The following is a 25,115-nucleotide window of genomic DNA, read 5'->3' as shown; positions in this document are numbered from 1 at the left end:
TCTGGGTGATGTGTCTGTCATGTTGAATAGCTGCCAGTGTGTGTGGCCTGTGAGTTGTGCGTGGGCGGTTTGCAACAATGGTAATGTGTAAGGGTGAGAGGAAGCATCTGATTGGAAGAATTGAGTACTGATGGAAAGAGTTTGTTGGTATGTGGGTGATGGGGGGTGTAGTGCATGGAGCAGTGGATGCGGCTAGTGGTGCAATTGGTAGGAGATGCCACTTGACAGTTGACCTCGCTGACCTTGACCACTCGTGTCAAAGCATTGAACTTCTTCCTGCACTGCATCCATGTTCGTGGTGCTGTGCGCCTGGCATTGACTTCGTCCCCCGCTAACTCCCACTGCCTTGTGGCCATATATTGGGAGGGCCTCTTCCCCCCTCCCCCCCCAGCGGATATAGGATGTCCCTACTTCTGTCCTGCTAATGCACCAAGGCCTCTAATGCATCAGCAGAGAACCTTGGTGCACAGACCCTTGCAGGCCTGGTACCAACTCAGATCAGCTGATTGGTGAGGTCTGGCATGCGGATTGGAGGATGTGGGATTTAGTAGTGCACAACGTTTATTCAATGTTTTAACATAATTCATCCGTATGTAAACATAGGGACGGGACTTGCTTTTGTGTTTTACATGTGCGATGTCTGATCTCCGTTCAGACTCCGTGCAGACGGCAGACGGCAGACTGTTATTTCTAGCAAATAACAAGTACCGGCTACCTGTAAGAGATTTGAAGAGACATCCTCCCTTTAAGAGATTGGAGCTCCCCCTGCTGGTGGAAAGTGCGAATTGCATTGAATTGACGTGCAAGGGCTGGATTTCTCCGTAGATTAACGATGAGTACTGAGACTGGACGAAGTTCTCGTCCTGCCTGCACAGGGGCCACTGGGCGCGGGTTAATAGCGGATCACGCTAACCGCGCCCAATAATAGGCCCTATTGATTTTTTTTGCCCCCTAGGAGTGCTGACATGATTTATTATTTGAATGGATATAGAACAGAGAAGGGCTTTCTGAGTATGTGACCCTCATGTAATTGCACTTGTAACTGAAGACTGGTACGTCTTGAATTTGAAGAATGACAACATATGGGAGATTCATTTATGTCTGTAATTGTTTGTTTTTATGCTTTGGTTAATGGACATGTGACTTCAATAACCACACTCCAATCATCATGTATTATTCCATTTAGCACTTGGATTTGATATTGACACAATTGTCATGCTGATAACATCATCAGTCTTGCAACATGTTTGTTTTAAAAGTGGCAGTTTGCTGGACACACGATGCATGGAGCACAAATGATTGAAACAAACTGAACTTGTGTTATGTAAACAGTAACTGCGTTCATAATGATATTGACTGTTTATAGCAGCGCTGTGAGGGTCACCATAGTATTCAAATTAATCTTATGATTAAAATATACAAAAGTTCATTGTTCAAAATAGACTGGTTATTAATTTTCAACCATTTGGGCACACTGACCGATGGGTAAATGCCAAGAACATCACCTGGAATGAATGGTGTACAACAACATCATGTAAAAATCATAAACACTTTGAAATAATAACTAGGCATGCATTACATGCTTTAACAGAAATACCATGAAATGACTAGTTATATCAATATTAGATTAGACATCCCATTTTGATCTTTGAAAACAGGCATAGACAGGGCATAATGGAACGGGGAATTCAGCAGAGATCAGTCCTCTCTGATCTCTGCCTATAAATCGCACAGTTCATATTTTTGGTTGAGACTGGGATGAGTATCAGAAGCTCTTGTCCAAACAGGAGGGAGCTCTATTAATGCACACGAATTGGGGCAGGGACTTCTTGCACACAATTTCCCAATGTGCAGTGTACAGGATGTCAAGTGAAAGGCACATCCAGGAAACCAGGCATCTATGAGTGAGGTAAAGGGCACAGACAGGGCATAACTGTGTAACATTTTGGGAATGACCTGTCAGGGATTTTATTTTAATTCATGGTATACTATTGCTAAAATGGTTGGATTGAGTTTACAAAGGCTTAACTCCCAGAGATCTGCAAACCAGTTAGAATGTTGATTAGAATGATATAAAATCTACAACACAGAAACGGGCCATTCGACCCAACTGATCTATGCTGGTGTTTATATTCCACACCAGCCTCCTCCCACTCTAATTATCTAAACTCCCCCTGCCCCCATACCTCCTCATTCCGTTCTGTCTCATGCATGCATGAAGTCTCCCTTAAATACATCAATGTCTGCTTCAACCACTCCATATGGTAGCAAGTTCCACATTCTCACCACACTCTGTGTAAAGAAATTCCTCCTAAATTCTTTTTTTGATCTGTTAGTGACTATCTTATATTTATGCCCCCTTGTTCTGGACTCACTCACAAGTGGAAATAGTTTCTCCACATCCACCCTATCGAAACCTTTCATAATTTTAAAGACCTCTATCAGGTCTCCCCTTAGTCTTCTCTTTTCCAGCCTACTCAGTCTTTCCTGATTGTTGCATAGTCTCACTTCTGGTAACAACCTGTAAATCTTTTTTGCATTTTCTCCAGTGTTTCAATATCCTTTTTTTGTAGTTTAAAGACCAGAACTGCACATAATACTCCAAGCTGTGGCCTAGCCAAGGTTCTATAAAAAATATTACATTATCTTCCTGCTTATGTACTATATTCCTCTAGAAATGAATCCCTGTACTTTGTTTGCACTCTTTCTGGCTTTATCAACTTGCATTGCTATTTTTAGCGATTTATGTATCTGTGTTCTTAGACCCCTTTGTTTCTCTATCCCATTTAGTTTCTTGCCTTCCCAGGAATAAGTGGCCTCATTAATCCTTCTACCCAAATGAACCATCTCACACTTTGCTATACTGAGTTTAATTTGCCATTTATCTGCCCACTCTGCAAACCTTCCACATTTTACCCCAAATTTGGTATCAGTCATATACATCCTGGCAAATTTATTTTGATGTGGCCACTGGCTGCCCAAGATGGGAGCCATTGTCCAAAGACAATATAAAAGCATCTTTTTTTCTCCAAAAGGCTTGTGCTCTGGGAATATTGTAGTGGTGTTTACTTTGAAGAGTTATGATGTGAGGGGGCTCAATTAACACAGCCGTTGGATGGTGAATCACCGCTGGGTTGATGATTGTATCGCTACTGGTAATAGTTCAGACCTATAATAGTCAACCTCCTTCAAACCACGATATCATCAGCACTTGCTGTTTAAGCTGAATAAAATAAACTGACTGAATAAAAAGATGTTAAATGTTAATTATGATGCATAGTAACTTTTAAAAAAAAATATTTGATGGTGTGACTCCCCTTTCCAAATAAAATCTATAAAATCCATTAACTTAAGGGCACATTCAACCAATACCAGACCTAAGAAGATAGGCTGTTAATCTATATCTTCAAGTCCTGCTTTCCATCCCATTTACAGCTCCTCTTCAGTAAGTTTCTAGGAAGCATATTAGAATAGTTGGGAGGAATTACAGCCAAGATGAGGACATGTTTGGATACAAAAGCATATCCTACTACTGTGCAGCACAAATCATTTGCATATCAATATCTAGTATCACCAAACCATGAATCCCTCCTCCCTACAATTAAACATTTTTCTATTTTTATCCCATTTCTTCAGCACCCTCTTTCAAGAAAAAGAGCCGGCTTTCATATATTAAAGGGAGCACCATCTTCACAAAATATTGTTCATTTTCATTTGTTTAAAAGTACACAACCTGATGATGTAAATCACTCCCCGTTACCTGTGTGTGATAACAAAATGAGGCACAGCTCTAATGCTTCTCCTCTCTCCCCACACAAAAAAAAAATTTGCCAAAAACTTTTGGATAGAGACGGTGCCTTATAAAAGAGCAATTTTAATGCTTAATATGAAAATGAAGACATGTCTGAATGTGTGTGTAGGGTGAGGGAAGGCGCTTGAAGCTATGCACCTTTATACTTGGTGCCACATGTGCACTTATATTGCATATTGAAAGATGCAGTTGTAGTCTCTGCTTGTTCAATCTAAGAACACCTTGAACACTGAGTTTCATCTGTTTATCTCCTTTGACCTGAAATCCTCCAGCTTCCTAATCCCACTTACTGTATGCGGTTTACATTCCACATTCCTGAGTTGTCGAGGTCATTGCTGTAATTATACTGCACTTAGAAACTGTATTACCTATGCTCATTGTTTCCTTAGCTACCTTGGAATTGTTTTTCTTATTCTGTCTTGTTAAATTTCTTTACAGATTCACAAAACTATGGGTATGCATGGGGAAGCTTTAAAAGGTACATTTCACGATTCTTGGTGAGAGTTTTGTTTTAGAATGGGTGCTGCTGCTCTCTCAGGCAGTTTGCGTTCCCTCGTGCTATTAGTGGAATTTTCATCTGCATAGTACATGGAAGAGATTCCATCCCATTGTCACACAATCATGTAAAATAACAAGGAGTAAAAGTTTTTTTTCAGCTATCCAAACTCCTACAGTGGCATGGCTCTTTTGGGTTGCTTCTCTCCCACTTCCCACCAAACAAAAACAGGTATGCCAAAGAATTTCTGATACAGTCTGTACCCTTTATTATTCACAACTGAAAGATTTTCTTCGACACTAAAGCAATCAATTGTGTGAGGGACAGAACAAATAATCCGCACACAAGTGTGTAATACCTAATAGAAAGAAAGGATTTGCATTTATTAAATCTGTCGGAAATGGGCCGACAAGCTTCACATAGAGTGAATGACATTGTGCGGTTAATGTTGTTACATGGGTAAAGGAATACTCCAGCAAAGGCTTGCAAGAATCATATTTATGGGCCAATCCCCAACTTTTCATGTTCTTTCTTTGAAAATTGAAGTTTAAATTGACCTATTGTTGCAATTAGATTTATTTTTCCCAACAGAAATAGTTTTTTTTTCTGTGCATCAGAATGTGTGCTTTCATTACAGTCTGTCTGGATTCATTTTTGGAGAGCTGGAACACTGAGTAGTGACACAATGTTATTGAGGTTCTGGAATCCAAGTCCCTGCACTTTTCAACTTTGGCACTAAGCTGGGGTAGCAAATTTAAATCAAATCTTTAAAAAAAAATTATACTTCCAAACAATGTTCTAGTTACGACATTGGAAATCTTGGAGTCACATGAATATGCATGGTCTGCGAGGTCACCCACACATTTCCAATGCAACTGGGGCACCCCTTGAGCAGGGGGTAAGGAACATTACTGCAACATCCACGGCCCACAGGGCTCAGTTCCGGGTCCATATTTCAAGAAGTTTCCTTTTCTTCTTTCTTCTGCTGATTTCAGCTCTGTAATTTATTGCATTGTAAAACTGGCCTATAGCTTTTAAAACTCTTCCTTCACCTCCACACTGCCCTAGCAACGCTGGACTCAATGGACTTACATGCATTCTCTGGCATCCAGCCTTGTTAAGGATGTAACTGAGGGAAATACATCACATAAAGCATTTCCCTCATGTACGGTGGATTATGTCTGCCAGACTTTTCAATAGGTCCAGAAAGGGATGTAACCCTGACAAGTCATGTAATCTCATGCGGACATTGCACCATGAAGCCGCCTCTCCAGCCCCCAGAATTTTGGGCCATTATTTTAATTTGGGACCTAACTCAATACGTAAGTTGGGAACAGGCGTAACAAGTGAAAGAAGACTCTAAATGTCACACAAAGTTCCCAAAACACTACTGTTTTAGGAAGAAAATTGAATTGTGCCAATGAACATGTTTGGATGTAATCCTAGGGGGAGCAGTGATGGGCCACCTCCCGTCAGGGCAGGGTAAAAAGGACCCGACAGGTAAGTCATTAAATTTAATTTTAGATTTCCTTGTGGGCCAGGAGGAGCAGGAGCATCATGCCAGTGGAATGTAGGAGGCAACACTATGCTGCTCAGGAACAAGTTCCAGGGATGCAGCCAGCAACAGCTCTCTGGTAGGTGCTAGTTGCCAATAGAGGAGGACCACCTCACTCCCTCAATGGAAAGGAAAATCATGTGGGGTGGTTGCCCATTTTACAGCAATGGTATCTTAACATTTGATGTGATAGTCACTTTCATAGGAACTGAGAAAGCAGTGTGAGCAGATAACCATGGCAGCATGTCCTCGTACAGTAGGTAGAAGAGCTGCCCCATTCCTCTTTGGGGATGAGCACTCTGCTGATACATATCTCCTCAGTAAGGCCCTCGTAGGACCTGTATTGCCGTTATATTTTATAGGGCGCAGGGTAATATCTGGTGGGATGCATCCTCCTCCTCCATGATAATGACATATAAGAGTATGTCCTTACAGAATGCCATCCATGTTCCTGAGGAGCCCTCACTGTGAGTTTGTGAATAAGGGTGAAAATCCCAGCTACTGAAACTCTCCACACTCTTCAGGTTCACTTCCAGCTGTCTCAGCTGACCCTGGCAACAGCTGCATTTTATAATTCTCATTCTAATTTCCACTGTGTGCTTTGTGAGTGTAATAGCAGAAAACTGCAGTGCCGCTGGTCTTCATTATAATTTATTTAAGTTAGGTCATTCCGAACTCAGTGGGCAGATAACGGGAAGGGTTCAAAAAGCGTGAGGAATTTCAGGGACAATCTTATTTGAGGTGGAAAACTGATATAAATGGGTTCCGTCCCATTTGCAGCCAAAAACAGTTACACGTCCTGATTATACACTGAAATGACACCGAAAACAGTATGGGAATTCGCCCCTGGAGTTCCTTTCCCTTCATTTTTGCCTGCCACTTCTTAGTCTCCTGTCCTATCAGCCTTGGCAAAACCTGAAAATAGGTTGAGATATCTTTGGAGGCTTTCCAAACACGACCAGAAATGTTATCCTCTAATGGCCCCATTCCTTTAAATTTGACTTACACACAGTTTTCCTCTCCCACCACTAGTCTGCTCCCTAGATCCATCTGAGCCAGAACCTGTTACTGTGAATAGTTATGCAAATAAGCTTACACCAAAGAACTGAATGTCATTAATACTTGAACTTGTAAGTGGGATTTGCACCAATTCTTAACCATTTAGAACGGATTTACACCAAAATTAGATGAAGATCAGATCCATTGGGGGTGAAACTTAACTTCGGCAGGGGTACAAAACAGTGGTGACAAATTAGCCACCCATTATACACCCTGCCCGACTCTCCTTTCCATTGTGTTTGCTACTGCCCATTTTGCACTCCCGCTGAAATTGAATTTCATCCCTATTATTTTTGGCAAAGTTTGGAAGTGGCTTGGGTGAAGTGGCATGAATGGGGGCTATGCTACTTAATGCGGTTACTTAATCCCACCCCCACAGCATTTTCCATCGGAAGTGATGTCGGATTTATGGACTGTGTCCATTCTGGATTTGAACTCAGTTCCCATCTTGAGAGGTGACTTTTGACCCATGTGTCTGTACTGCATTTGATTGCAGTTGCAAATTCTGAATTCTCTAGTACTTTTCTTGGGTTTAATAGAACTGTCCATCAGAATGAATTGTGGGTACTTCTGTCTTTCAGACTTACATAGACTGGGATTTGGGTTGAAGTTGTCCAAAATTTAATTCATTCAATTAAGACCCTTGTCAAGTCATCAGAATAATGAGACTGCATATGCTGAATTTGGATCCAGCTTCCAGAGGTAAAGCAGAGTGTTCTTACACTCTGTGCTACCCAGTCCAACAGAGACAGAAAGTAAGAACTTGAATTTATATAGCGTCTTTCACATCTTCACGACTTCCCTTTACAGCCAATTAATTACTTTTGAAGTGCAGTTATGAAGGCAAAAGCGGCAGCCAATTAGTCCTCAGCAACATCCCAGAAACAGCAATGAGATAAACGGCCAGATCATCTCTTTCACTGATGTTGGTTGAGGGGTAAATGTTAGCCAGGACACCAGGAAAACTTTCCTGCTCATCTTCAAATAGTGCCATGATATCTTTTACGTCCACAGGAGCAGATAGACAGGGCCTCAGTTTAAACATCTCATCCAAAAGACATCACTTCCAACAATGCAGCAATCCCTAGATCATAGGCTTAACTTCTGGAGTTGGGCTTGAACCCAGTAACTTCTAACTCAAAGGCAAAAGTACTACCACTAAACCAACCTAACACTTTCATCCACTCTCTGTCCATACTGGATTTGAACTCAGTTCCCATCTTGAGAGGAGATTTGACCCTTGTGTCTGTGCTGTATTTGATTGCCGTTACAAAGTTAAGAGGTCAGCATTCTAACCTCACAGAAAGAATTTTATCCCAATTGTCTATATTGCTCCCAAATTTAAATTTATTTAAGAACTCATCAATAAACTTTCATCCATCATTTTCTATGTAGCAAAAGAGACACACATAAAACACAATTTGGAAGCATTTAGATACATTGGGAAACAGAGAATGAGAGAAACCAGATGGCTGTCTAGTACAATTCCATATATACAGGTTAAAGATTATGCAAACAGCTACATTTCAAAGAGATGTAATGAGCTTTTTAAACAATTCTATAAAGGAAATGTTTTTTAATTAGTCAAAGGGAAAATTCCATTGTAGAATATAAAATACTTAGCTGAGGCAATTGAAAGCAGAAATCTGACCATCAGGGCCCCTTTTAAAAAAATCAACCAGTTAAAAAGAATTGGGATTAACATTAACACCCCTTTACTCATTGCCTAAATCTGCTGAGCCACCAATAGTGTTTGGTCTTAAAACTGCATAGTCTTCATCAAGAAGTGCTTGTCAAATATTTTGTGTTTGCTTGCCAGCACCATGTGTGTAAATGGGTATGATAATTTATAATCCCACCATAGCAACTTGTGAAATACAATTCAATTAGCCTGATAATTTATAATGTGGAGATGCCGGTGATGGACTGGGGTTAACAATTGTAAACAATTTTACAACACCAAGTTATAGTCCAACGATTTTATTTTTAATCCCACAAGCTTTCGGGGGCTTTCCCCTTCCTCAGGCGGTGACCTTTCCACACCGCCTGAGGAAGGGGAAAGCCCCCGAAAGCTTGTGGGATTAAAAATAAAATCGTTGGACTATAACTTGGTGTTGTAAAATTGTTTACAATTGATAATTTATAAGCAGGCACCAAAAAAATGTTAAAGCTTCTAGATTGTCATAAAAACCCCAACTGGTTTACTAACACCATTCAGGGAAAGGAGCCTGCCACTCCATGAATATCCCCATTCACAAGTATTGTGGAGCTTAGTACCTGAGTGCAAGCGACAGGGTTGACATGTATTCAACCAAAAGTGCCAAGTTGATTATCTTACTTGGCCTCTCCCTGAGGTCACCACCATCCTAGACAACAGTATCCAGCCAATTTGGTTCACTCCATATAATATTAAGAAGCAGCAATGGTTATGGACCCTGATAACATCCCAGCTGTGGTGCTGAAGACCTGTGCACTAGAGCTAAACCCCTACTCTTTCCAAGCTGTTCCAGTACAGCTATGACACTGGCATCTACCTGACAATGTGCAAGGTGTTTCCTAGCCACAAAATAACAGAATAAATCTAATCAGACCAATTACCATCCTATTAGCTTCTTCTCAATCATCAGTAAAGCGATGGAAGGAATTATCAGTAGTGCTAACGAGCAACATCCATTCACCAATAATCCAGTCACTGACACTTAGTTCAGATTCTGCCAGAACCTTTCAGCTCCAGACCTCATCACATCCTTGATCCTGACATGGATGCCATAGGGGAGGTGCGAGTGGCTGTCTTCAACATCAAGGCAATATCCAATCAAGTATGGCACCAAAGAGGCTCCAGCAAAACTGAGGTCAATGGGGGCAAAGGGAAAATCCTCCAGTAGCTGGAACTATACTGACATAAAGGAAGATAGTTGTGGTTATCAGTGGTCAGTCATCACAGCCCCAGGACATCACTGCAGGAATTCCTCAAGGAAGCATCTTCAGCTACTTCATCATAAGGCCAGGTGTGGGGTTGTTTGCTGATGATTCAACAATATTCAGCTCGTTTCACAACTTATTCGATAATGAATCAGCCCAAGCCAGCCTACAGCAGGACCTGGATAATATCCAGGCTTGGAGTAACAATTGGTAGGTAACATTCACACCACACAAGTGCAAAGTAATGAACATCTCATACAAGAGAAAGCTATTTCTCATTCAACGGTACCACCGTTGCCAAATCCCCCACCATCAACGTCTTGGGAGTCATCATTGACTAAGAGCTTAATTAATTCACCTCCTGACCCCTCAAAGCATACCTATTATCTCCAAGGCTCAAGTTAGGAGTATAATGGAATATTCACCACTTGCCTGGTTATATGCAGCTGCAACAATATTCACGCAGCTCAACACCATCCAGGACAGAGCAGTTCATTTGATCAGCACTCCTGCCGCTGGACTCAATATCCATGCCCTGCACCACTGATGCACTGTGGCTGCAGTATGCACAATCTATAGGATGCACTGCCACTCGCAAAGGTTACTTCAACAGCACTTCCCTTCTTTGCAACTGCTACCACCAAGACAAACAACAGCAGCAATGTCCTGGGAACACCATCATCTCCAAGTTCCCCTCCAAGTCACACACCTGACTTGTACATATATCACTGTTCTTTCATTGTTACTGGGTAAATATCCTAAAATTCCCTACTTAACCCCATTGTGGGAGCACCACCACTACAAAGATGGCAGTGCTTCAAGAAGAAGGCCCACCACGACCTCCTCAGGGTAACTAGAGATGGGTAAAGAGTGCAATAAATGTGGCCTTGCCAATTAAGTAATGAAAAAATATAGCTCCATTGCTTGCACATAGCATCATCAACCAAAATGGCAGACTATAGTTTTGGCTCTTCTCTCTCGCTGGGATTGAAGACAGTGGCCCTGAAATTCCATGGGGTTCTCCTGATCTCCTGCCATAACTTCAGCGTGAGATCGGCAGAAACCTCAGGGAAATGGTGTACGTGTTCATTTTCTTGCTGTTTATGCCATTTCCCACGGGGTTTCCTCATCTCCCACCAGAGAACCTCCGTGGAATTTCCAGGTGATTGTCCTTATAATAACTTACTGTTAAGTCTTCTGAGTATTAGACTGACATAAAATCTTTACATAGGTTTTGCACAGTAGGACAGGGTCCACTCCGCCACAGTTTTACATTATTTACAAGCTTGTCCCTTTTTTTCAATTTGAAACCGCTTAAACACCTTGAGATTTGAGTTAATAGTTCATTATTAATAAAGACTGACAGCAAATCACATTTTGCTACATTGGATTGCGAGCCAAATGTCAGCAAATGAGATTTACTAGCATGTAGAACCTGTCTGTCAGACACTGTGGTTAGATTGCAATTAAGATATTCTCCAAGATGTTATTGGCTTCAATCCCAGGGGACAATGTTCAAACTCATTGTGCATTTTACTCTCCATCACTGAGAAACTAACATCCTATGTTACTCTCAAAGTAAACCCATGCTACTCAGAAGTTAACACTCTAGTGCATCTTGGTACCTGGTTCCAAATTGGTTTTGGCAAACACTTGGAAAAAATTGATATGACTTAGTTGGAAAACAGTGTGGTATTGAGGCAGAAAAAAAGTTAAAATAGGGGGAAAATAATTTTTTACAGTATGTTTTATTATGATCTATTCCATATCCAGCTGGAAAGACAGGTGGGTAACTGGTTCCCAGACCTCTATCAATGTCTTTCTGTAGCCAGCATCTGGGAGGTTTATGAAGTGGTCATGGGTGGCTCTCCCTCCAGTTTTAACTCTTTCTTGTTCTTTCCTCCATTCACCACTTCCTCAACAGTACAGTGGCTGTGGGCACCAACCCATCCACCACCACTCCATAGCACAAGACGTTACAGACCCCACTGCACTGTGGCACCTTTCTGCCTTTAACAAGAAAAAGAAAAGACCCTGTGAGTATGATGAACTATTTCAGGTTTAATGACATTATTTCTTTCTCGTATATAAGGATGATTTCCTGTTAATTTGTGCTGATGATACACATTTGAAAGTAGAATTATAGACAACTGCAGAACCACAGACATGCTTAACTCACGGTATTTTTGGACTAAATTGAAAACACATAATCTTGTTGTATTTTTAATATTTGTTTTGCATCTCGCCCTTGCTTGGCTCAGCTTGTGCCATGCACCATTTCCTGGCAGAAATGGCAGGCAGGAAACCTTCTCTGGCTCTACGCCAATGTTACTCTAGAATCATAGAATCATAGAAAATTTACAGCACAGAAGGAGGCCATTCAGCCCATCATGTCCGCGCCGGCTGAGAAACGAGCCAACCAGCCTAATCCCACTTTCCCGCATTTGGTCCGTAGTCCTGCAGGTCATGGCTCTTCAGGTGCACATCGAGGTATTTTTAAAATGAGTTGAGGGTTTCTGCCTCTACCACCCTCTCAGGCAGTGAGTTCCGGACCCCACCGTCCTCTGAGTGAAAACACTTCTCATTTCCGCTCTAATCCTTCTACCAATCACTTTAAATCTATGCCCCCCTGGTTATTGACCCCTCCGCTAAGGGAAATAGGTCCTTCCTATCCACTCTATCTAGGCCCCTCATAATTTGTACACCTCAATCAAATCACCCCTCAGCCTCCTCTGTTCCAAGGAAAACAAGCCCAGCCTATCCAATCAGTCCTCATAGCTAAAATTCTCCAGTCCTGGCAACATCCTCGTAAATCTCCTCTGCACCCTCTCTAGTGCAATTACATCCTTCCTGTAATGTAGTGACCAGAACTGTGCGCAGTACTCAAGCTGTGGCCTAATTAGTTTTATATAGTTCCAGCATAACATCCCTGCTTTTATATTCTATGCCTCGGCTAATAAAGGAAAGCATTCCATATGCCTTCTTAACCACCTTATCCACGTGTCCTGCTACCTTCAGGGATCTGTGGACATGCACTCCAAGGTCCCTCACTTCCTCTACACCTCTCAGTATCCTCCCATCTATTGTGTATTCCCTTGCCTTGATGCTCTCCCCAAATGCATTACCTCACACTTTTCTGGATTGAACTCCATTTGACACTTTTCTGCCCATCTGACCAGTCCATTGATATCTTCCTGCAGTCTATTGCTTTCCTCCTCACTATCAACCACACGGCCTACCTTTGTGTCACCCGCAAATTTCTTAATCATGTCCCCTATGTTTAAGTCCAAATCGTTAATGTATACCACAAAAAGCAAAGGACCTAGTACCGAGCCCTGCGGCCCCCATTGGAAACAGCCTTCCAGTCGCAAAAACACCCGTCGACCATTACCCTTTGCTTCCTGCCACTGAGCCAATTTTGGATCCAATTTGCCACATTCCCTTGGATCCCATGAGCTTGTACTTTTTTGACCAGTCTGCCATGCAGGACCTTGTCAAAAGCCTTGCTAAAATCGATGTAGACTACATCAATTGTGCTACCCTCATTGATCCTCCTTGTCACCTCTTCGAAAAATTCAATCAAGTTAGTCAATCACAACTTCCCCTTAACAAATCCCTGCTGATTGTCCTTGATTAGTCCGTGCCTTTCTAAGTGACAGTTTATCCTGTCCCTCAGAATTGATTCCAATAATTTGCCCACCATCGAGGTTAGGCTGACTGGCCTGTAATTACTCGATCTATCCTTCGCTCCCTTTTTAAACAAAAGTACAATGTTAGCAGTCCCCCAATCCTCCAGCACTATGCCTATATCCAGTGAAGTTTGGAAAATGATTGTTAAAGCCTCCGCTATTTCCTCCCTGGCTTCTTTTAACAGCCTGGGATACATTTCATCTGGCCCTGGTGATTTATCCACTTTCAAAGATGCTAATCCCCTTAATACTTCTTCTCAGGCTATGTTTATCCCATCCAATATTTCACACTCCTCCTCCTCCTTAACTTCAATCCCTGCATCTTCCCTCTCCTTTTTGAAGACAGATACAAAGTATTCATTAAGAACCACACCCACATCTTCCGCCTCCACACATAGTTTACCTTTTTGGTCTCTAATAGGCCCTACTCTTTCCTTAGTTATCCTTTTGCTCTTAATATATTTATAAAACATCTTTGGGTTTTCTTTGATTTTACCTGCTAATATTTTTTCATGCCCTCTCTTTGTTTTCCTAATTTCCTTTTTAACTTCACCCCTGCACTTTGTATACTCCTCAAAGCTTTCCGTAGCATTGAGTTCCCGGTGTCTATCATAGGCTTTCTTTTTCTGCTTTATCTCACACTGAATGCTTCTTGACATCCAGGAGGCTCTAGATTTGGCAGCCCCTCCCTTTTTCTTTATGGGAACGTGTTTAACCTGAACCCCTTGAATCACCCCTTTGAATGTCTCCCACTGCTCTGACACTGATTTACCTTCAAATAGCTGTTTCCAGTTTACTTCTGCTAAATCACTTCTCAGTTTAGTAAAATTGGCCTTTCCCCAATTGAAAACTTTAACTCCTGTTCTGTCTTTGTCCTTTTCCATAACTATGCTAAAACTAACTGTATTATGATCACTATCACCAAAATGCTCTCCTACTGCTACTTCTTCCACCTGCCCCTCTTCATTTCCTAGAACTAAATCCAGAACTGCCCCCCCTCTCGTTGGGCTTGCTATATACTGGCTAAAAAAATTCTCCTGTATGCCATTTAAGAATTCTGCGCCCTCTATACTATTCACACTGTTTGTATTAGGATAGTTGAAATCCCCTACTATTACTGCCCTATTGTTTTTGCACTTCTCAGAAATTTGCCCACATATTTGCTCCTCTATCTCCCTCTGACCGTTTTGGGGTCTATAGTACACTCCCGGTAGTGTGACTGCCCCTTTTTTGTTCTTTAGCTCAACCCTTAAGGCCTAATTTGATGCTCCTTCTAAAATATCATCCCCCATCACAACTGTAATTGTTTCCTCAACCAAAATTGCCACCCCCCCCCTCCTTTTTTATGCCCCTCTTTATTGCGTCTGAAAACCCTGTAACCAGGGAAGTTGAGCTGCTAGTCCTGCCCCTCTTTAAGCCATGTTTCTGTAATAGTTAAGATATCATCCTGTCCCGTGTCTATCTGTGCCCTCAACTCATCCGCCTTATTTCCTATGCTCCTTGCATTGAGGTAAATACATTTAAGGTCTGCCAAACTCCTCTGTTATTTATTTTCTAACCTTTGTTCCCTCTGCCTTCCAGACTCACTCACTAATTTTCAGCCTTCCATTTCCAGTTCTGACTTTATCCCATCTGAATCCACACTCAGGTTCCTATCGCCCTGCCAAGCTAGTTAAACCCTCCCCGACAGCACTAGCAACCCTCCCCGCAAGGATATTGGTCTCAGCCCTGTTGAAATGCAACCCGTCCCGCTTGTACAGGTCCCACCTCCCCCAGAACCAGTCCCAATGCCCCAGGAATCTAAAGCCCTCCCCCTTGCACCACCTTTGCAGCCACGCATTCATCTGCTCTATCCTCCTATTACTCTGTAACCAGCAATCTCAAAGGTCCAGGAAAGAGACCTGCTTTCAGATTTCTTTCTCCAACTATGTAAAGAAAGTGCCTCATTTATGCTCCGCCCCCGCCCCCGCCCCCGCCGATGGCTTGGATTGAAATCAGGAACATAACACATGAATGTGAGACCGGATCTTAACCCCTTTATGGTGCATGACAGGTGAACACCATCAAACAGCACCTGAAACAATAATAGAAAATGCTGGACACACTCAGCACGTCAGTCAGCATCTGGGGAGGGAGAAAGATGGGTTAGTGTTTTTGGGCATTGTCCTTCTGAGGAACACTGTCCAAAACATTAACCTATCATTTAAATATCAATTGGCAGTTCAGTCGCGCAACTCCCATGTAACAAAAGAAGAGCAGACAATTTCAATGAGTCTGATCTTCAGATACTCCTGAAGTGTAGATTGTGCATCATTTATGTAGATCTGAGCCCAATGACAGCAAATCCACAGCAAATAGGAGCTCAAATATAAATTTTGCACATTTAAGCATAATACTGTACAAATAATGGAAGCCTGTAGAATAACGGGATAGATCACTACACTGCAGTATCTGGTCGTTCTATTTTATTATTTTATTGGAAACCTACACACCAGTTGCAAAATTGTAAGTGTCTGAAGAACCATAATTGTAAGATTAGCCGATCTGCTTACTTCAGAAAGCAGTGAAGTACTGTAGTAATGAAAAATAGGGATGAAACATATTCTCCATTCACATGCGTAAATGGGGCTTCTGCTGAACTTCTGTCAATGTTACGACGGTGGAATGGGAGAATGCCTGAGGAAATTCCTGGCAATAGTAAATCACTATTTATCAATTCAATGAATGCAATGCTGAGGTGGTTAGCCAGAAACACACAGACAGCAGTCCCTGTGAAAACCAATTCAATTGTTTTTAGTTTCAAATGAAAGAATTTGAAAAGCTGAATAAACATAAAGGACAACAGACTTCAATGGAAAGGAAAATCGGACAGAGTGTAAAGTGGGCTGCCAATTCGCTTTCGCCCATTTTGCACCAGTGCCCAAGACCAATTTCACCTCCAGTGAATTTTGCTGGGAGGAAGTTTCATGTGTATTGGCAGTACTTCAGTACCTCACCCCATTAACAATTATTTCTTTCTAAATTCCTGGCCAGTGAGTATTGCACGGTTATCTAACTGTGGTGACTTTCACAGATAAGCCTGATCATGTCCTCAACACTTTCCACACTGCCGGGTTTGCTGCATAGGAATCAGGAGCAGGAACCCGGATTGATTTTTTATTCCCCAACATGGGGATTAATATTGTACCACCACCAGCAAAATCAACAAACTCAACACAGACCAAAGATTGAATCATTGTCTGTGTGGCTCAGTGCTACACCATATGCTGCATTTACTGAGGGAGGTTCAATTGTAATGTATCTCACAAGGGGAGCTACCGTGACATCAGAGTGTTTATTTAAGCATTGTAATGCTGCCGTGGGCAGTGGAATATCAGTTAACATCACACTGGTGGTGAGAAATAAAAATCCCACGTCTATAATGACAAAGTGACGTCATAAAGTAGTTTTGACTTATTTTCTTTCCTTAAAATCTGCAAACATTACTAATTTAAATTGATTTATTTCCACTGAAGCTTTATTACACTGCAAATAGAATACTTCAGGGCCATGGAATACATTAGTGCACAAACCCATGGAAATACGGAGCTGAGGGCTGCATGCTTGATGGCCTGTTCTGCTCAACTTTCAATCTCTGCCATGCCAATGAGAAGAGGTGCTTGTAGAGGGCCAGTCACCTCCCCACAGTGAGAGAGATAAAATGGAAGGGAGAGAGAGTCATCGCCAAGCCACTGTCATACATCTCCAAATTAACTGCCTAAAGAGCAACATTAGCGCAGGTCTAAAAGAGGGTTGTCTGCCTGCTCTCTTGGCTGCAGAGAGTATATGGCAGAGTGAGATATGTAAGAGGAGTATAAAGGCCAAATAGAGGGCTTTCCTTCTCATATACAGCATACTTCAGTGCCACCACTCATGGGTTCTGTGGTCAAGCTCACTGATGGTGCTATATTTATCAGATGCCAGGGTAGACTATGAGATATCCTCTGGATATTTCACTAACAAGAAACCACCATTAACAGATGGATGTAGGCAGAATGGTGTAAAATGTTATATCCCCATCTGATGAAGTGGTTGGAGAGTGATGAGGTGGGCAGTTCTAAATGCCACAAAACATGATTCTAAAGAATGTTGGGAATGGGAAGGACATTTGCACTTGGTGAGGAAAAGATTCATGCATAAAAAATTGCTTTGGTTTTCAAGATCCATTCGGTTCCAATTGACCACCTTTACCAGAGATGATGTTCTCATTCGTTTTGAATGTCTAAAAGTGTTTGATCATTGATTAGAAAACTGAGCTGGCAGTAATCAACAAAGGATGATATCAAAGCTAGTGTAATTCAAAAATATTGACAGCACACAAAAGACAGATGCAAGGTTTGGTACCTCTAAAAAAAGGAATTTTTTATTTTTTGTTTTTGTTTTTGATAGTGGTATATGTAAAACTGCCTATGATGCCTTCCTTAGAAATCTTTCCAACATCTACCACATGTATAAAGCGAACAATGTCAGATCAAACACCCAGCTAATTGTATTTGATCTTTCTGACCTGTTCACAAAGTGTAAATTTTGTAACAGCCCAGGCACTCCGATAACAATCTCACATTCTCTTCAACAGAAGGCAGTGTTACAAAGATTTTAAACTTCATCTGCGTTAGAGAAAAAAAAGTGAGAAACCTACAACCACAATTTACCTTTCAAGTCGACCAAGATCTGAAGTTACTCATACCTTCCAGTACCTTTCAGAGTTTAAACAGGAAGCCAGGTTTTTCCTACAATGTCAACAAGTCCCGTAAGAGTTGAGTTTCAAAAAAAGCACAAAAAGTTAAGTTTCTGTTTTTCAATTTCTGTGTACAATCTACTCCACATGTATGTATATAGTTGTGACTCATTTTGTGTCTATGGGAATAACAGTTGGCACTTGCCATCTTCTTCCCCTCCATTGACGTCTATGGATTCCTATATAACACCCCTGGAACTTCCTGCTGGTTGGGGGAGGGAAGGGAATTTGAGGGATCTACTCTCCAGCTTCCAGGTGGCTGAGAAACAAAGCGATCTTGTCAGCTTGCAAGTAATGGGATATTTCTTATCTCTTTGCCTCTCATTCTTCAACGCTCGTCTCTCTGTGTTCACTCATTTGCTGCCGATCCTTTGTGTTATGTTGCAGTTCTTTCCTGCCTTCTCATTTATCCAAAGATGGGCTTTACTTATTTCTTAGTTTTAAAGATTAATTTTGTCTGGTTAAAGTTGTAGTCACAGGCTTCCACAATGGCTTGGCAGGCGAATGCATTATACGGTGTGATACTGAGCAGTATAGATTAGGAACACTCCGGATTTAATCTCCGCCAGGACACTGGTGGAAGTACTAAAACTGGCTTTGGTGTCCTTGGGGAGAAACATCCAAGGGTTCCATTCCTGGTTGCTATCCAACGACATCTCCTGCAAAAAGTAGGTACTGACAGCACTGGGGTTGGCTATGATTTCTCCCACAGACACTCACTGTTGAAGAATGGATAATTAGGTGAGATAGTAGAATACTGCTACTGCCAACATAAATGACCACATTCAGGAGAGAAAGGGAAGAACAAAATGACCAGAAAACTCGCAGATTAATACATCTCTGCCCAACAATCCATGTAACTCTATTCTGAGTACTTTCCAGATTTCTCAGATACTGAATTAATTTTGGGGATGAGGGTTTAAGTACATTTGACAATAATAATTTTTGTCAACAGGGAGGAAGAAGAGCCAGAAAAGAGCCTCACATCATTTTTGTTATGACAGCATCATTTGTAAGAGGCACAATAATGTTTTTCCATTGAATAGCATGTTTTGATGTGAATTGCATCATCATTTAAAGTGTTTGGCAAAGGAAAGAGGCTTTGCCAACACACTTGTGTAAAAATGTCCTCTCTTTAACAAGAGACAATGAATAAACCTTCAATAAAAAAATAAACCTGGAAATTCCTGTGGTCCAGCTCTGCCTCATTAAGTGCAGCAGATTAGAGTCCCTCCTGCCCTTGCCCAAGACCAGAGATCCTGCCCTAAACTCAAGGGGGGGGGGGGGGGTAATTTGCATAGCTGAGGCAGTCCACCAGTGTCTGCAAGGGCACATCAGCGGCAGCCACCTCAGCCTGAGCTGCTCCACTCCTCTAAGGAAGAGTGCAGTCCTCCGAAGGCCCTAACGGGGCAAAGAAATTTTCTTTTGAACTCTTCAGCTCCCACTGGAGCCATTCCAACTAGGGAATTGATTACCTTACTGTAGTGAAGGTTTGGAGCCTTTAGAAGGCCTCAAAGGGACTCACACCAGGTCTCAACCGATGCCACTCAACTGAGTGTAAATGGAAGAAATCCCCAAGGAAGCCTGGATACTCTGCCCAGCATGCTCCCTTGACATGGTGGGGGGGGGGGGGTGGTGGTGGGAGATCCGCTGACAACCTTCCTGACCAGAATTTAAAGGTCCAAACTAAATGGGACTGAATCCCAGCAGAGTCAGCCATATTCCATGCCCCTCGCCCCTAGCATAAATGCAGCGTATGCCCTCTACAGCCCCAGGAATTTTAGGACCATACTGTTCCTGAGGACCACACTTTTTTATATGATCAATTCCACCTTTGTTTAAAAGTACTCTGTGGAAAATTGTTCATTGCAGTGAATTGGACACTGGCCTTTCACCTCTGGAAACTGGATTAAAATCCAGCCCAGATTGTTGGGATGAAAGTCTACTCTGTCTGCCGGTTGTAAAGGTCCTACATGAGATAAGGTTGCGCAGTCTTAATTCAGTTCCTAGTGAGCATGGGCCTAAGCACAAAGCTGTTCTTAATTTGGCACTAATTGGCAATCTCATTCAGAAAGGCCACAGGATGTGGCTAGTTAAAAAAAAGTCACACTGGTGCAATAGAGGATGTTCTTCTGAGGTTGAGGCTGAGACATGCTGTTGAGATAGAACGGAGGGTACTCTATCTGCATCTGGTTGTGCTGTACCTGAGTTGGGAGTACTTGATGCTGGCACTGGGTACCTGAAGTGGGACAAGCTCTATTCCCCATTACCCGCATCCCTCATCTTGATGAGCACCAAAAAAGAAAAAATAATCTGTAAATGCGTCATTTTCAATAACAACAAAGAGAAAGTGAAGGTGTAGAACTGTATTACTAAGAACAGTAGAAAGATCTGGGTTTGTGCTAGTTTGGAAAGTGTTGCAGATGACTGCAGCCCAAATGCTAAGTGAAACATCAACTATCATGTATTGTATGCAAATATGAAAAAGATCGCCATTGAAAAGAAGAAAGTACATTCCCAGAAGAGCTCTCTCTAACTTTCCGTGTGTGTTGTGCTATATATAAACGTCTCGCTCTATGCATATTTATATCTCTTTTTTCTCCTTGCTTTCTCTTCAGGGCTTCCAGCTGTCACAAGATTTCTGTGTACATGAAAACCCCGCTTAAAATTTGTTCTGTAAAGGGACTGATTGGTCTGGATTAATCCTCTCATGGTCCTGAATGGTGTTGTTTTTTCAGCATAAACTAATTGCCAATAATTGCCAAACATTAATATGGATAGTTCTATGTATTCCTTGACAAAATAACACAACATTTGAAATATTTCGGTACTTTTTAAATCTTTGACAGCACAAAGGTAGCTGCTTAAAGCTGCACAGTAGCATTTTGGCAAAAGAGCGAAATTGAATTGGGAGCCCTCTTAGTCTGTTTATCTCGTTTTTGTATTGTTCTTATGCCAGTCCTGATGCAGTTGCATCCCCCCTTTTAAGTAATAAATGTTCTTTATTTGTTAACTCTCATCATCAAATTTCTTGTCAATGCAGAAAGACACCTGCTGGATTGACATCAGAATGGTCCATCCCGAAGCTGCTTAAAAACACTTCAAATCGGATTAAATTCATTTTTTAAAAATCAATTTTGTACACCGCTAAAATGTTAAAAATAATCTCATTACAACTCATTACTCCCAGAAAACATGAATGATGTAAACTGAAGAATCCATTATTCAGATAATTTCAAACAATTGTATTTTTTTAGGCTGAGAATCAGATTTTACAGCAAGTGAGCTGAAGTGGAACATGGTTTCGGGTGGGGTAGGGAGTGTATATATTGTGATGCACAAGCTATCACAATTGTGTGGGTCAGGCTGAATGTAACAAGGGGGTCTTTTCCTGTCCGTCATTGTTCATATGTTTGTATGTTAATAAGTCTATCGTCCGAAGTCTTCTGCCTTTCTGTCTTTGAAGCATATCTTCAGAGAGGGTGGGGGTGAAGGTCTGAACCTCTGCTCGCCACAGAGATGCACCCTTGACTCCAAACAATATTCCAGTCTCAGGACCATTTAAATATTTTGTAAAACTTTTGAACTTACCTTAAGTTTTGTGCACTTCATTGCTCTGAGAGCAACTGCACAGGCCAAACATGCTGTTAGGAAATATAGTTTCCACACATATGTATGAGAAATTCAAAGAATTAGACTTAGTGGGGTTATGGGTGAAAAACTACAAGAACCAGCCTTAGTGCAATAATATTGTTTAAAAAGACACAACATGCTATCTGTGGCAAAAACTGTGAAACAGTGGATGGGCCTATATGTCTGAATTTGTCATTAAGCAACTATATTCCAGAACAATGGATGGGCCCCTAGTATTAATAAGGGAACCATCCATGAGTGGCTTAAATTTGCTGCAGTAAGAAGGGGGGCTAGGGGTTAATTCGGTGTATAAGAAGCCAACCCCGAAAAGACTTAGTTGGAGAGAAGAAAGGAAGATGAAGTTAGAAGTTGTAGAAGACATTAGAAAGAAGAAAGAAGTTAGACAAACAGGACCAAAAATTATGATCTCTACCCAGAGGACAACGGGTTAATATGATTCCTTGTTTTCTGATAATTACCGTTTAAATACTTGCATGTAATGATCCTTGCTTATGTTCAAATAAAAGATCATCACTATAACCAACTGGTGTCAGGTCAAAATACATAAATCTTACATGCTGAAAAATATTCGGGACCCCCATCCGCCACCATTGGAATGCTGGAAGTCTGGAGCTAACTGGCATCCCTTACACCGAGTGTTCAGAGGACAGAAATCATGGAATTTCCCTGATTTGCATTTAGTTTCCGTACACGCACCACCCATATTTGGGCATACTGTTCGCCACCGGCCTGGGATGCTGCCAGTGGAAGGCTGCAGTATATGGCATGGAGATAGAAGAACAAGTCCCCAAGTCAATCACTGTATTTTCCTGCCTCGGATCAATTTAAAAATTGGCAGGGGGGGTAGGTGGGATATCCTGGCCATTATGTTTAAAATTTTCAGTGCGGGCATTCACTTTGGAGTATTAATGTTGCCCCTATGTACCTGCCTGCTTTAAACATTGCATGCATATTTCATCAATCAAGTTATTCCATTTTCATTACTGTAATAAGGGTAAACGTGAACTCAATGTTCATTGATCCAAACAATAGGACACATTTTCAGCTTTAGCAACCCAGTTGCATGAGCTCTGCACCAGGAGCACTAAAGATAAAAAAAATGCCCTAATGTGTTAAAGTGCCAAAATATTCTATTGCAAACTATTGAAGTAAAACATTTTACATCTCATATTCACTGAAAGTAACACATAATCAAAGTGTATCATGGGCCAGCAGATAAAGCATTATGAAATCATTTACATCTCTCCTGTTTGACTTTGTAAATTAATTATAATGATAAAGATAAGCCTAGAAATGATTGTGCTGAAATTAGCAGACAAATGCTTAACACTTTTATATGCCATTTCTCTGTCTGCTAGTCTAGCTCAAGCATAAACCAATTTATTTTAAATAGGGTTAATGTCTCTGCTAAAACAGTGGCAAGAGAATTTCACACATAGTTATCGGTCATTCCCTAGTATCACAACAATAATTTCTAGCTTGCTAACCTTCTGGTTAATATAATGAATGTAGGTCATAAAATCAAGAGAGCCTGTTCTCAGAAAATCAAGACAGCACTAAGTGCCAGCACTTGCCCTCTGTTCTTCTGACTCTGGCCTCTTTTGCATCCGCCTTTCCACTGCTTCGCCATCAGTTGCAGAGCCTTTCGTTGTTTTGGCCCCATCGATGGAATGTTCTCTCTAAACCTCTGCACCTTGCTATCTCTCTACCTCCTTCAAAAGACTTTTCAAAACCTAGCTCTTTGACCATCTCTTCAGACGCCTCCCCTAACTCTGCTCCCATGACTGCTTGGTGCCTGTTTTTGATTCTATTAAGTGTTTTGGGACATTTTATTATATTAAAGGCATTGTATAAATGCAAGTTGCTATTGTGATTGAATTTTACTTCAACTTCTAAATTAACACTATTAATTTATTTTATTTTCCATGAATACTTTAACAACATACTTAGGGAAAGTTCAGATGCAGCTTGAAAAAGATCACTATAACACCTAATAGTAATATTTAACGTCACAATCCGAAAACCTGAGAAATCTCATCATGTAGATTGTGTGTTCCTTATCATTTTTGGATTCAATGAATTTTTCTCATAATTCAGGTGCCCAATCCCATTTATCACTTAATTACCCTTCTTTGTACTCCTTCTAGGGCCAAGATGTCCCCCTCTGGTTTAATGCCTAGGATTGTACACAATACTCAAGTTGGCAGAAGACAAGCCTTGTATAAGCTAATTATCACTTCCTCGGATGTAGCTATATATTCTAAGACTCTATTGCCTATAATATGCTGTGCTGTCAGATCGCAAAACTTACAATTGAGTCATGGTTGAGTCAAAATTTATCCAAATGAATATTGAGAAGACTCAAGCCATTGTTTTTTGACCCCGTCATAAACTCTGCTTCCTTGTCACTGATTGCTTCAATCTCCCTGGCCACATGTTCAAATTTACTTCCACCTCCATAACACCAGCTGCCTTCATCCCTACCACACTCTCACTGCTGTAGAAACCCTTATCCATGCTTTAGTGACCTCGAGACTTGTTCCTTCTATCCTCCTCCCTTCATACACTCCAAATCATTCGAAACTCAGCTGTCTGTATACTGACCTGCACAATGTCCCATTTGCCCATTACTCCTATTCTCAATGATCTATCACTGCCCTCATGCATTAAATTTAAACTTTTCGTCCTCATCTTCAAATCCCTCAACCAACCCTACCTATGCTACCTCCACCTGCCTCCTACACCCTTCAGCCTCTGACTCTGGCCTTCTATGCAACCCTCACATCCCAATTGCCTCACCATTGGTGGCAGTGCCTTCAGCAGCCTCAGTCCTACTCTCTGGAACTTCCTCCCTAAACCTCTTTCCCTATCTACTTCTCCGCTGCCTTTAAATGTCTTTTTAAAAACCATTTTTGACCAAGATTTCGGTCACCTTTACTAACTCTTCCACAGTCGCTAGGCATCCATTCTTTTTAGTTTTCCCTTTGTAATGCACCTCGTGGTGTTCTTCTGTTTAAGACACTAGATAAAGTAAGTTGTTGCTACCTTTTTTACCACTGCTATACACGTTTCTGATGATTTACAGGTGTTTTATACTGAAACCCTCAGATTCCTCACCTGTTATCAATGAATGTAAAATCAATAGAGAGTTC

The sequence above is a fragment of the Heptranchias perlo genome, chromosome 14 (assembly GCF_035084215.1).
Source record: "Heptranchias perlo isolate sHepPer1 chromosome 14, sHepPer1.hap1, whole genome shotgun sequence".
Classification (NCBI taxonomy): domain Eukaryota; kingdom Metazoa; phylum Chordata; class Chondrichthyes; order Hexanchiformes; family Hexanchidae; genus Heptranchias; species Heptranchias perlo.
Note: the sequence above shows the minus strand (reverse complement) of the source record.